Source organism: Diabrotica virgifera, chromosome 9, assembly GCF_917563875.1.
Source record: "Diabrotica virgifera virgifera chromosome 9, PGI_DIABVI_V3a".
In the NCBI taxonomy this organism is placed as follows: Eukaryota; Metazoa; Arthropoda; class Insecta; order Coleoptera; family Chrysomelidae; genus Diabrotica; species Diabrotica virgifera.
Window position 1 is genome coordinate 143221248 of NC_065451.1, and position 14359 is coordinate 143235606.

The following is a 14359-nucleotide window of genomic DNA, read 5'->3' on the forward strand; positions in this document are numbered from 1 at the left end:
AATTGCTGGAGTTGTGGCCTGACGAAGAGGACAAACCAAAGGAAATTTAGTGAAATAATCCACAACTACCAGGCAATAGGTATTACCCTTGTAGCTCCGAGGGTACGGTCCAATGAGATCCATTGAGATCATCTGCCAAGGAAAATTGATGTTTCTGAAGGAACCCATAAGTCCAGCTTGTGGTAGGTTACTTGGTTTGCAAGTAGCACAAACCATGCATTTAGAAATGTACCTTTTAATAGACTTCCGCATGCCAGGCCAATAATATAATTCAGCAATGCGGTGATATGTCTTATAAAACCCAAAATGACCAGCTGTAACTTCATCATGAAACATATGCAGAATATTTTCCCTATTTGGCGTAGGCACAACTATTTTCCACTCCGACATGTTGGATAAGGACTCTATCGGACTAAAGGTGTGTTTGTACAGAACATTATTCTCTACCTTAAAATCAGGATATTTTTGTGGGTCTTGAGTAACCCTATCAATCATATTCTGATACCACACATCAGGGGTTAAAGAAGACAGATCTAGGACATTAATATCGTGGACACGTGAAAGAGCATCTGCAACCACGACCCCGTTTGCCTTTCTATGGACAATCTTATATGAATAGGCAGCCAGTTTACATATCCATCGAGAAAGTCTCTGAGAAGGGTTTTTCATACTATGAAGCCATACCAAGGAACTATGGTCCGTAATTATAGTGAAATTACGACCTTCCAAATAATAACGAAACGCTTCTAACCCATGGATGATAGCTAAGAGTTCTTTCTCTGTGGTTGAATAGTTTTTCTGGGCCTTATTCAACTTCTTACTAGTGTAAGCTATTGGGTGTTCAGAGCCATCCTTCAACTGAAATAATACGCCACCAGAAGCAGTATTAGAGCAATCTGTCATCAGATAAAAATGCTCATCAAAATTAGGTGACATCATGACCGGAGCGCTCGTTAAAGCATCTTTAACGCGCCTTAAAGCTTCATCGGCCTCAGGAGTCCAAGTAATGGTCTGTCCCTTTTTCCTGTTCTTCAAAAGATCAGTAAGAGGAGACAACAAGGTAGAGTATGACGGTACAAACCGACGATAATAGCCACACATTCCCAATATCCTACGGACTTGGGTGGTGGTCTTAGGTATGGGAAAATTTTTAATAGCTACTATTTTCTCAGGATCAGTCCTTAGCCCCTGGTTATCAACAACATAACCCAAGAACTTAAGACTAGGACGACAAAACTGACATTTATCCAAATTGATCGTCAGATTAGCTTCCTTAAGACGTAAAAATAACTTATCTAAAATTTCCATATGAAGGGAAAAATCGGGAGTGACAACCAAAATATCGTCCAAATAATAGAAAACATAGGGCTCTAACTGTGGACCAATGACTAAATCCATCAGACGACACATTGTCTGAGGAGCAGAAACAAGACCGAAAGGCATGGTGACAAACTGGAATAATCCTTTACCACTGACAGCAAAAGCAGTATACTTCTTGCTCTCTTCACTCAGTGGGATCTGTAAGAAGGCCTTAGACAAATCAATAGAAGAGATGTATTTGGCATTCTGAAGTTTGCTCAAAATCACATCTATTCTGGGGATAGGATAAGCATCCCTGTTCGTTGTGATACTGTTTAGTTTTCGACCATCAAAGCAGATCCTGAAGGATCCATCCTTCTTCTTCGTTAACCAGAGTGGGGAACAATAGGACGACGTTGAATGTTCTATGATATTTAAAGCAAGCATCGAATCTACTTCTTTTTCTAAATCTGCCTGCCAGGCTTGAGGTATGGGATACTGATACAACCTAAAAGGAGTGGGATTTCCCACTTCGATAGTGTGAGATATTAACGACGTACGACCTAGTTTGTCTTTTGAAGAAAGAGTAGTGAATTTGGAGATCATACTCTCTAATTGCCTTTGTTCGGAGCTTGATAAACTAGCAAAATCATGAATAGCACTAAGGGTAGATAAATTAAATTCAGATATGGAAAAAGAAAAATCAGAACAACTTAAGGTGCTATTGAAAGCATTGAAAAAGTCCATACCTAGAATTATAGAATTCTGCACGGAAGGAATAACACAGAATGTAATTTCTCTACATAAATCGGCCACTGTGATTTCAATTTGGAGTTTGCCTGTAATGGACTGAACTGTACCATCTGCAGTAGATACTTGCAAAGATGAAATGGGCATAATGGGAATACTAGAATTTTTCAATAAATTTAATGAATGTGCCCCTATCAAGGAAATATTAGAGCCACTATCTAACAAAGCTAAACACGATTGTCCTAGAATTTGAATAGGGAGATATGGCCTATTATCATTTTGTTTCCTAACTAATAAAGAATTAATATCTAGATATAAAGTATTTGGTTGTCTAGAACCGTTATAGGGAACTAACCTAGACGTATCATCATCATTAACAAAACTAGAATCTAATATAGATAATGGAACTACATCACTATCACAATTATTATTGTTACGTTGAACACTACCAATCAAAGAAGAATTTGTAAATGAACATCTGTGATCATTTGAATCAAGCGAATCTAACGTATCATCTATAGAAATTAATTTCTGGTTTAATTTTGTTTTGTGGTGCGTGCTGTTTTCTTGAACGACACCCCTTTCCCTTTTCATGAAGATGGGTTTGGGTTGCTGGATGTGCTTGGTCCAGCAGTTTCGTTTTGACGATGGGGTTGGATTCCCTGATTGGGTGTTGGACGGAGAAACGTTCAGGGGACGGACCTCCAACGTCTCGTTTCCCGAACACTTAGAACAATTCCTTTTAAGGGTGTTCTCTCGGCCACAACCATGGCAGAAAATACGACTTTGAGGAATCCCACAATTGTAAAACGGATGACCTGGCTGATCACAATTCCAACAGACAAGAGAACTAACAACCGAAACATTATGATCATGGCCCTTATTTGGCCAAGAACGTTGCCTAAAGGAAGTTGGCTGAGAAGAAGAGTTAGAATAGGATCGAGATGTGGATGGAGGTTGAGAAGACCAGGATAAAGTTTCCTCCAAACGTTTGCACTTTATAGTAAGGTCATCAATGTTCTGAATGTCCATAAGAGCTAATTGTTGATGATAAAAGGGTAATAGACATTTAAGGATGATTTTAATTTTAGCTAAATCTGACAAAGGAGTGTCTAAACGACTACACATACCTAATATAGTATTAATAAACATAGTAACAGATTCCCCAGGTTTCTGCTTATGATTCTTAATTTGATCTAGTAGGTCATCCTGGAACGAGTACGGAAGAAAATCTGACTTCAACTTTTTAATCAGATCAGACCAACAAGAAAAATTACCCCTATTATTCCTAAACCAGGTAAAAGCTGTCCCGGTGAACAGTTCAGCAGATGCAGCAAACAAATCCTCTTCAGAAACACCTCTAGATACTCGAAGACATTCAACCCTTTCCAAAAATGACATCACATCAGTGTGCTGTTTTTCACCTGAAAATGAAATACCCCATTTGTGTACTTGCACAGGTTTGGAGTAAGTGAAACTAGATACATTGACTGGAGCATTAGGAGTAGAGGTAGCTATGGGGTTAACTCTAGAATCAAGTTCACCCTCTAGTGTTAATATTCTAAGAGAAACAGATTTCTTGAAAGGTTCCTGTTCTTCGGTAGGACAGTGTAACAAGTGTACACGGGCAGAAATATGGCCTAGACGAGATGTTAATCGCGCATACTCTGTATCCTTTACAGTTCCCCTAAATTTTTCGATTTTTTTAGACAAGCTGTCCAATGTTTCAGAGATTCCTTTCTGTTGTTCCTCAAAAGGGATGGATACAGCTGATATTTGGAGAAAACTCCTATTGCCAGCTTCTTGTTTCAAAGCACCTCTCAGAAGATTGCGTTTTTTATCGACAGTTGTCGACTCCTCTGGCATTATGTCCCTAATCTTTAATTCATAATCCAGTTCATCCACCAGAAGATGTTCAGCTTTAAAAGCACACATGATGAGAGCAAAATTATTGACAAGTAGTCCAAAGAACAGAAGTATGAAAGATACCTAAGTTTGCACGCAAAATATATATACCGAGAAAATATTCGCAACACACCAACAAAATCAAAATGGCCAGCAAAAAAAATATATATATATATAATGAAGTATATAATCAAATAAATATATAAGATCAAATAAATATATAAGATCAAATAAATGGATAAATAATCCAATAAATAATGTATACTCAAGTAAACCTACTACCTAAATACTGGAAGTAAATTTTTATTTATATGTAACTTACCACCACTTTGGAAAAAATATATATAATAATAATCAATGCTTAGTTGTACCTCCAACTATACCACTATTGGCTGAAGGAATAAAAATTACCTTATATGAATTATATTATTAATAGCAATATTAAATATAAGTTCCCAATAAAAAATTCAAATTTAACCCAGAATGTAAGTTGCACAAACCTATACTATAATGAGGTCCCAAAATATAAACAAAAATCAAAACAGCGTATAAGAATACCTGATATGTATCAGAAATTAAAATTAAAATAAATAAGTAACAAGATGTGTATAGAGATACCAAACGAAAATAACAAAGAAACTTGAGATAAAAAGAGAAGAATTGACCTAAATAAATACTGTCTCAGACCAAAAATAAGGCCACCACGTTGGGAAGCCGATGTAACCAGATAGAAGGAGATTTTCTGTTGGAGTGAATGCACAGAGAGTGATAAACTCCAACAGAAGTAGGAATAAGAAGATCTACTTAATGTAGCCAAAGGAACAACAATGTGGCTTCTGCGTTGAAGAAGCTGAAGTCTAAAATACTACTTTGCAGTAGTACTTGTATGGAAAGATGCCAAGACGAAGAGTATAGAATTGATATAGGACTGAAGATGAAAATTATGAATAGATAGATGTAACTTGAATAGCTAGCTCAATATGCAAGAGAATGGCCACTTTACACTCAAGGAAGGATTCGGCCAATTTGCACGGCTATTTCTGGCTGGACAATAAATTAAAGGAAATGACAATGATGGCTAGAAAAGAAGATATTAAGACAATGTTCACAAAATAGATAGAGTAAATATAATAATATAATGAAAATAGAATAAATTTTTGGGCGCCAGAAGAAGGATAACTGGGTTAACCCTCTTCCAGGTATTCTACGCTGCTATAGAGTATATTAGATTTGTAATAAAAGTGTATTAAATGTACAAATATAGAGGAGTAATATGAGAAAAAAAAATATGCACAATAAATATATATTTATTAAATTTAACTACTAGATGTTCACAATCTCCGAGTTAAGACAAGTAACTAGTCTGTGACTCTAACATGACAAAAAAATGATACTAGTGAAAGTCAATTAAAAAATTATCACACAAATGTGATCTAAGAATAATCTTAATAAGGTTAGAAAATCTGAATAAGGGTACCTCTAATACAGAAAGTACAACTTACACCTAGATTAGTATGAACCCTTCACCAAATAACACTTGTACACCCTAATTGAATACTACCTGATAATAGAATAAGGAAAATACCTAATGTAAATAATATATATTTTACAACTCTCAATGTGTTGACGGGTAACAAGTCCCTAAATGAACCAACTTAGTACTGGATACAAAAGATCCTTTTCTGACTAGTGGTTCTAAATAATAATCGCAAGTAAAACTAGTACCTTCCTGAGGGGATGGGTACTAGGGATTTATTCAAATATAATATAAAAAAATTAATAGTTAACGTTAAATAATATTTACAAAAATCTAATACAAATTGAAAAATTATGAAATAAGTTGAATGATTTTAAATTTAGGTGAATTGAACTAATATTATTTTTAAATTAACTGAGAAAACAAGTCTAAAATTAATACGAACCAAGGGGAAAGAACATGTATGGGGAGAATCTTCGAGCTCGAAACTTCTACCAAGAATTATATAAATTTGGGGGAACAGTACTAACTGTTAGGCATGGTTATTATAACTAAAATGTACTTAAATTTGTAGAGAAAGAAAAAAATATTTATGTGTAATTAAATTATGAACTTATGTGTATCTAACTTAAATGTCCTGAATATTACAAAAAAACAGTATAAGTCTTTAACTAGTATGAATAATTGTCCCCCAAAACAAACCCCTTTTCACGCGTTCCAACACTGATCCTTGGTGTGTGGTACCAAATCCGTGGTACGAAGTTAACACCGAAGTGGTGCAACTGCCCAATAGCTAATGAACCTGTCCCTCGGAGGATGCAGGATGATGAACCAAAACAAAACAAATGGGACTGTATCCTTAGACTTGTACCCTGGTTGACTGAATCTTGGAAGTGTCTGCTCTCGGTGTTAGAGAGGGTTTACCAGCGGTAATAATAGATTTCTCCCAAATGGCGGTGTGAGATCCTTTTTCTTACAGTTTCATTATTCCGTCACTTTAATTCACTCAACTTTCTATAACTTGCAACAACAATAATGGAACTATGCAACTGGAAATAACTTATTTTAATTATATAATTAGAAAACTCACGCCGCCATTCTTATTGACACTCCCAAGACCAATCTTCCCTCTTCACCGTTCCGGCTTCGTGACAGCTAGCGGCCGGTGTTCAGTACCAACCTCAAGAAATATCAATGTGACCACCATACACCCAGTATGACGTCACCAAGGGAATTTTGTACGAACTAGTTTTTAATATTCTAAGAAAATACTTTTGACAATAATTAAATAAGGTGTTCCCATTAATAATTAATTAAATAAGTGATGGAACGTCACAAACCCCCTAACCAAATTTTTAGCTCCCTATGTGACCCCATGTGTCCCCTATCGAAAAAAATGTGTTTTTTCGAAAAACATTTTTTTGGAGCAATTTTTTGCTTTAAAAAATGTGAAAAAAATTGTGAATGTACATTATTATACCCTAAATCCCACTGATTTTTTTCAGATTTTTTGGATCAAAATTGACGCCAGAAAAAATTTTTGAAGTTTTCAAAAAATTTTTAGGTTATGTAGGTAATTTTTGGCTAGCTCCGACAAAATTTTTTTTAGTGTATTTTTTTCCGTTCTTTTGAATGGCAGGGATAATTTTGCCATTTTCTCGCCGGAAATTACTCAGAATTCGAAAAAACCCATTTTTTTGGTTACCCCCCTCATATTTTTAGTGTTTACTGAGCGATCTTTTCTTTAAAAAATCTGAAAAAAATTATGAACATACATTGATGTCCAAAAATATACTATTTCTTTTTTTCAGATTTTTTGGATCAAAATTGAAAAATTTTGAATTTTTCAAAAAATTTTTAGGTTATGTAGGTAATTTTTGGCGAGCGCCGACATAATTTTTTTTAGTGTATTTTTTTCCGTTCTTTGGAATGGCTGAGATATTTTTGCCATTTTCTCGCCGGAAATTACTCAAAATTCGAAAAAACCCATTTTTTTGGTTACCCCCCTCATATTTTTAGTGTTTACTGACCGATCTTTCCTTTAAAAAATCTGAAAAAAAATTATGAACATACATTGATGTCCAAAAATATACCATTTTTTTTCAGATTTTTTGGATCAAAATTGAAAAATTTTGAATTTTTCAAAAAATTTTTAGGTTATGTAGGTAATTTTTGGCGAGCGCCGACATAATTTTTTTTAGTGTATTTTTTTCCGTTCTTTGGAATGGCTGGGATATTTTTGCCATTTTCTCGCCGGAAATTGCTCAAAATTCGAAAAAACCCATTTTTTGGCCCCCCCCTCATATTTTTAGTGTTTACTGACCGATCTTTCCTTTAAAAAATCTGAAAAAAAATTATGAACATACATTGATGCCTAAAAATATACCATTTCTTTTTTTCAGATTTTTTGGATCAAAATTGAAAAATTTTGAATTTTTCAAAAAATTTTTAGGTTATGTAGGTAATTTTTGGCTAGGTCCAACATAATTTTTTTTAGTGTATATTTTTCCGTTCTTTTGAATGGCTGGGATAGTTTTGCCATTTTCTCGCCGAAAATTGCTCAAAATTCTAAAAAACCCATTTTTTTGGTTCCCCCCTCATATTTTTAGTGTTTACTGAGCGATCTGTTCTTTAAAAAATCTGAAAAAAATTATGAACATACATTGATGGCCAAAAACATACTGTTTTTTTTTTATCAGATTTTTTGGATCAAAATTGAGGCTAGAAAAAATTATTGAATTTCTCAAAAAATTTTTAGGTTATGTAGGTAATTTTTGGCTACCTCCGACATAATTTTTTTTAGTGTATTTTTTTTCGTTCTTTTGAATGGCTGGGATAGTTTTGCCATTTTCTCGCCGGAAATTGCTCAAAATTCGAAAAAACCCATTTTCAGGTTTCCCCCCTCATATTTTTAGTGTTTACTGAGCGATCTGTTCTTTAAAAAATCTGAAAAAAATTATGAACATACATTGATGCCCAAAAACATACTTTTTTTTCAGATTTTTTGGATCAAAATTGAGGCCAGAAAAAATTATTGAATTTTTCAAAAAAATTTTAGGGTATGTAGGTAATTTTTGGCTAGCTCCGATATAATTTTTTTTAGTGTATTTTTTCCTTCTTTTGAATGGCTTGGATAGTTTTGCCATTTTCTCGCTGGAAATTGCTCAAAATTCGAAGAAACCCATTTTTTGGTTTTCCCCCCTCATATTTTTAGTGTTTACTGAGCGATATTTTCTTAAAATAATCTGAAAAAAATTATGAGCATACATTGTTATGCCCAAAAACATACTGATTTTTTTTAGATTTTTTGGATTAAAATTTTACTCAGGGAAATTTTTTGAATTTTTCAAAAAAAATCGTTTATGTAAGCCATTTTTGACGGACTTCGAAATAATTTGTGTATGTTTTTTTCGTTCTTTTGAATAACTGGGTTAGATTTGCCATTTTCTCTCCGGGACTTCCTCACAATTCGAAAAGAGCCATTTCTTTGTGTCCCCCTATGTGTACACATAAACTCAATTGCATGTCAATAAATTATAACGATTTTCCGTTATTTTGAATAGCGTGATCAGGTTTTTTGAGAAGAGAAGGTAGCCATTTTGAGAAGAGAATATGCATAAAATACGACAAACTCCCTTTGTTGATATTTTTCCTATGTTTTTAGTAGACAACCTTAACCCTTAACTATAGGTACATGGCTACCTTAATTACATTATGTATAGATCAATTCATAGATATTTCTTCGTCTTAGTTGTGTTTTCCGATTTCTCAATTGAAATTACCATATTAATATTACCTTTTGCGTATTTATTAATTAACTTAAGGTAATTGAAAGTTAATTTTTTGATACGCTAGAGTACCTATTTTAAAAAATATATCAATATTATAATTATTTAAATATATATAGACATTATTAATGTTATTAATAAGTAATTATAAGTAATTAATAAGTAATTAATAAGTAATAAGTAATTATTAAAAACGTTTTCACAGCATGAAATATGCCATACAGTTATAGGCAAACGTTTATTTTCAACTTTATTTGATTTATTAATTTTACTTTTCAAAGGTGTAAATTAAATAAAATTATTCGTTAAAAGTTACATTTTAAATAAGCAAATTGCACCGTAATCAAGATATTTCCATAAATGTAGCTTACTAAATAAGTATGTGAATATCTACATATTTATATTTTCAATCCATGATATACATAGATAGAATAATAATACAATAATACTATAGGTAAGCATAAGCCAATTCGTGCTCGATTTTCCACGTGCTGCGCACTGTGCTGGCGAGAAAATGGCAAAACTATCCCAGCCATTCAAAAGAACGGAAAAATATACACTAAAAAAAATTATGTCGGACCTAGCCAAAAATTACCTACATAACCTAAAAAATTTTTGAAAAATTCAAAATTTTTCAATTTTGATCCAAAAAATCTGAAAAAAAAAACAGTATATTTTTGGGCATCAATGAATGTTCATAATTTTTTTCAGATTTTTTAAAGGAAAGATCGGTCAGTAAACACTAAAAATATGAGGGGGAACCAAAAAATGGGTTTTTTCGAATTTTGAGCAATTTCCGGCGAGAAAATGGCAAAACTATCCCAGCCATTCAAAAGAACGAAAAAAAATACACTAAAAAAATTATGTCGGCGCTCGCCAAAAATTACCTACATAACCTAAAATTTTTTTGAAAAATTCAAAAGTTTTCAATTTTGATCCAAAAAATCTGAAAAAAAAAATAGTATATTTTTGGGCATCAATGTATGTTCATCATTTTTTCAGATTTTTTAAAGAAAAGATCGCTCAGTAAACACTAAAAATATGAGGGGGGGGAACCAAAAAAATGGGTTTTTTTGAATTTTGAGCAATTTCCGGCGAGAAAATGGCAAAACTATCCCAGCCATTCAAAAGAACGGGAAAATATACACTAAAAAAAATTATGTCGGACCTAGCCAAAAATTACCTACATAACCTAAAAAATTTTTGAAAAGTTCAAAATTTTTCAATTTTGATCCAAAAAATCTGAAAAAAATACCAGTATATTTTTGGGCATCAATGTATGTTCATAATTTTTTTCAGATTTTTTAAAGGAAAGATCGGTCAGTAAACACTAAAAATATGAGGGGGGAACCAAAAAATGGGTTTTTTCGAATTTTGAGCAATTTCCGGCGAGAAAATGGCAAAACTATCCCAGCCATTCAAAAGAACGGAAAAAAATACACTAAAAAAAATTATGTCGGCGCTTGCCAAAAATTACCTACATAACCTAAAATTTTTTTGAAAAATTCAAAATTTTTCAATTTTGATCCAAAAAATCTGAAAAAAAAAATAGTATATTTTTGGGCATCAATGTATGTTCATAATTTTTTTCAGATTTTTTAAAGAAAAGATCGCTCAGTAAACACTAAAAATATGAGGGGAATAACCAAAAAATGGGTTTTTTCGAATTTTGAGTAATTTCCGGCGAGAAAATGGCAAAACTAACCCTGCCATTCAAAAGAACGGAAAAAAATACACTAAAAAAAATTTTGTCGGAGCTAGCCAAAAATTACCTACATAACCTAAAAATTTTTTGAAAACTTCAAAAATTTTTTCTGGCGTCAATTTTGATCCAAAAAATCTAAAAAAAATCAGTGGGTTTTAGGGTATAATAATGTACATTCACAATTTTTTTCACATTTTTTAAGGCAAAAGATCGCTCCAAAAAAATGTTTTTCGAAAAAACACATTTTTTTCGATAGGGGACACCTGGGGTCACATAGGGAGCTAAAAATTTGGTTAGGGGGTTTTTGAATTATGTACTTTCGATTGCCCAACCCCAACTAAGAATCCAGCCGAGTGCAGATTTTACCATCTTATCCCGCTATAGCCTTTTATGAAAAGTTTTATGAAAACTGGATACCAACATTGAGCTTCCCAAAGAGGAACCACCACAATTCGTTCTGCTTTATGCAATATTATTTTTTAAGTACTCTCATAACCAACGAAAACGGCGGAAAAGCATAAAATTTGTAATTGCTCCAATTTAACGTGAAAGCGTCTATAGCGAATGAATCGGGGTCTTTCTTCCATGACACATACTTTGGACATTTAGCATTAGATATTGAAGCAAATAAATCAATCTGCGGTTTGCCAAATGTTTCCACTATTTGGTTATATGCTGCTTGATTTGACGATTATTCCGTATCAATAGTTAGCGAACGTGATTCCGCGTCTGCGACTGACTTACTTTTTGACTATGTAGGATGCAAAAATAAAGATATCTCTAGTTTCACACCACTGCCATATACAGCGGGCTAAAGTGACTAGCTTAGGATACTTTATGCCTCCCATTTTATTTATAAAAGAAATAGCAGTGGCGTTGTCAATTCTTAAGAGTATTGAGCAAGATCTTTTATGTTTAGCAAAACTTTTCAGACCCATATAGGCAGCAAGTAATTCTAAATAATTGATATTAAACTGTTTTGCATCTTCTGACCAAAAACCATGAATTTTTTCTGCATCACAACAAGCTCCCCATCCAGACAAGGAAGCGTCCGAATAAATTATCATTTGATATGTAGATTGCAGCAAATATGTTTTTGCTTGTGGTATGGCTGACATCCACCATTGTAATTCAGTTCGAATATCGTTATCAATTAATAAATGTCTATTATAGTCTCCACCTTCTCTTTTTAAAGCTAAATATTTTTTCCGTTCGAGGACTTTGGTGTAGAGGTAACCGTATTTAACTGCAGGGCAAATGGATATTAGAGAACCAATAATTCTCACAAACCGACGGATTTTACAAGTTTGAAACTTCAAAATTGACCGAATTATTGTTATTGTATTGGTAATTTTCACCTGAGTTAGGGACAATGACATATCAACGCTGTTGAAGATAAACCCTAAAAACGTTATTTGTTGAGTTGGAATGAGCGTACTTTTCTTATAATTAATTATGAAACCCAATCCTAGAAACAGTTCTATTGTAATTTTTAGATTATTAATCCATTCTAATTTTGTATTCCCTAACAATAAACAATCATCCAAGTAGTTAAGAATAAGAATATTTTTAACTTTTAAATATTGACTAACAGGTTTTAAAATTTTTGCAAGCAATTTTTGACTAAAAGGTAAAACGTTAAATTGAAACATTTTTCCATTATACTGAAATTTTAAATATTTACGATGTTGTTTATTGATTGGTATTCCAAAGTAAGCGTCCTTTAAGTCTAGAGAGACCATGTAGCAACCTGGAGTAATTAAACTTTTTACAGAGCTGTAATCATCTAACTTAAAATGTGGAGCTGTAATATAAGAATTTAATCGTTTCAAATTTAAAACAAATCTGTTTCCTGCACTAGACTTCGGTACTAGAAAAATGAGGATATAAAGCATTTCTCATTTGAATTACACGGTGATACAGCACCAATTTTTATCATTTCATCAACAGTTGCCATCATTACCTGGTGATCGGAATGACAGCATTTTTTAAAATATGATTGATTCTGGCAAGGTTTCAAATCAAATGGAATTTTGTACCCCTTAATAGATTTTAAAATGAAACGATTTCGAGAAACTTTGCTCCATTTGCTACAAATCTCCTAAGTGCACCTGCGTATTTTACCTCTAATTGCGACGTGGTTGTTTCCTGGGATATTGTGTCATTTTGTAATTTTGTTTGTTCTGCCTTATGCTGTAAGACTTGTCTCTCTCCTCGACGAAGAACTGACTTCTTTTTTCTTTTAGGTAGTTTCCGTAACCCAAGTTGTTCCTGTTTGGATTGAATCTCATCCTTCCTCGCTGAGGCTGTAGCTTCCAGTTTAAAGACGACGATGTAGGTTTCTTTACAAATGCTTTTAAGCCAAAACTAGATTTCTTTAGAGCCTGTGCAGTTTTACACCTATTGGCAAGATCCATTCCAAAAAACTCTTGATCCACTGGACCACCCTTGTATATTTTCCTCATTTCAGGATTGAGCCTAGGCTCTAGCTCATGTCGACGATGGAGAGATAATAAATATTGGGAATGCGTAAGGAGCTTCGCAGCATCTGCCAAAGGTCCAACACAATCAGTAATGCTGTTTGTCGGCATTTTTAAGATGTGGTTAAAAGCAGCTCCGAAGGCACTTAACCCCTTACCCAAACAAGTTTGTATATGCTCTAGGTAGGAGTCTTTTTTAATATTATCATTAGAAGCTAGCAACTTTACTTCCTCATTCAGTTTGGGAGGGGCAAGACTTTTAATATTGTTTGGATACGTCCACTCGATCAATAACTTGTCCCTAGTCTCCTTTGGTAGACTAGATGTGAGGTAGCTAGACCAACGTGAGACAAGTTTGATCACAAGAATATCACAGATACCATTCCATTCGTGTTGAAAGGTCTATAAAAAGATCAATCCTTGCACAAAACATTCTAATGTAAATCGGTAGATTCTAGTCTTCAAAATTTATTTTTGTACCTGCTTGGTATAAATAAAACAATGTGTTGTAAGGTCTATAAAAGGTAAAACCTTACACACTGTTACGTAACTGTTTTCATTATACCATTGATAATATGTATTTATATTTACAGAAACATCAAATCGTTTTAGCAGATCTAAATATTGTTATTTAAAATATACGGACGTCTAATGATTGGCATTTGGGACCTTCATTTAGCTGATTATAAACAAATAGTATAGTAAAGACATTTTTAATATTCATATGAAATTTGTTCAGTAAGCTATAACAAAAATGGATGTATAACATTGAAAAAAAGAATAGGTAATAATTAAAAGGAAAAAAAAGCAAATTAATTTTACGTACGTTAACACTTATTGCAGTATAAATTATGAAAAAAACTTTAATCGTAGACCAATTTTTATTAGCTAACATTTCAGGGTTCTCCTTGATAAGTTTGTCAAATTCGTGTCTTTTTGTGAGGTTCTTTTTATT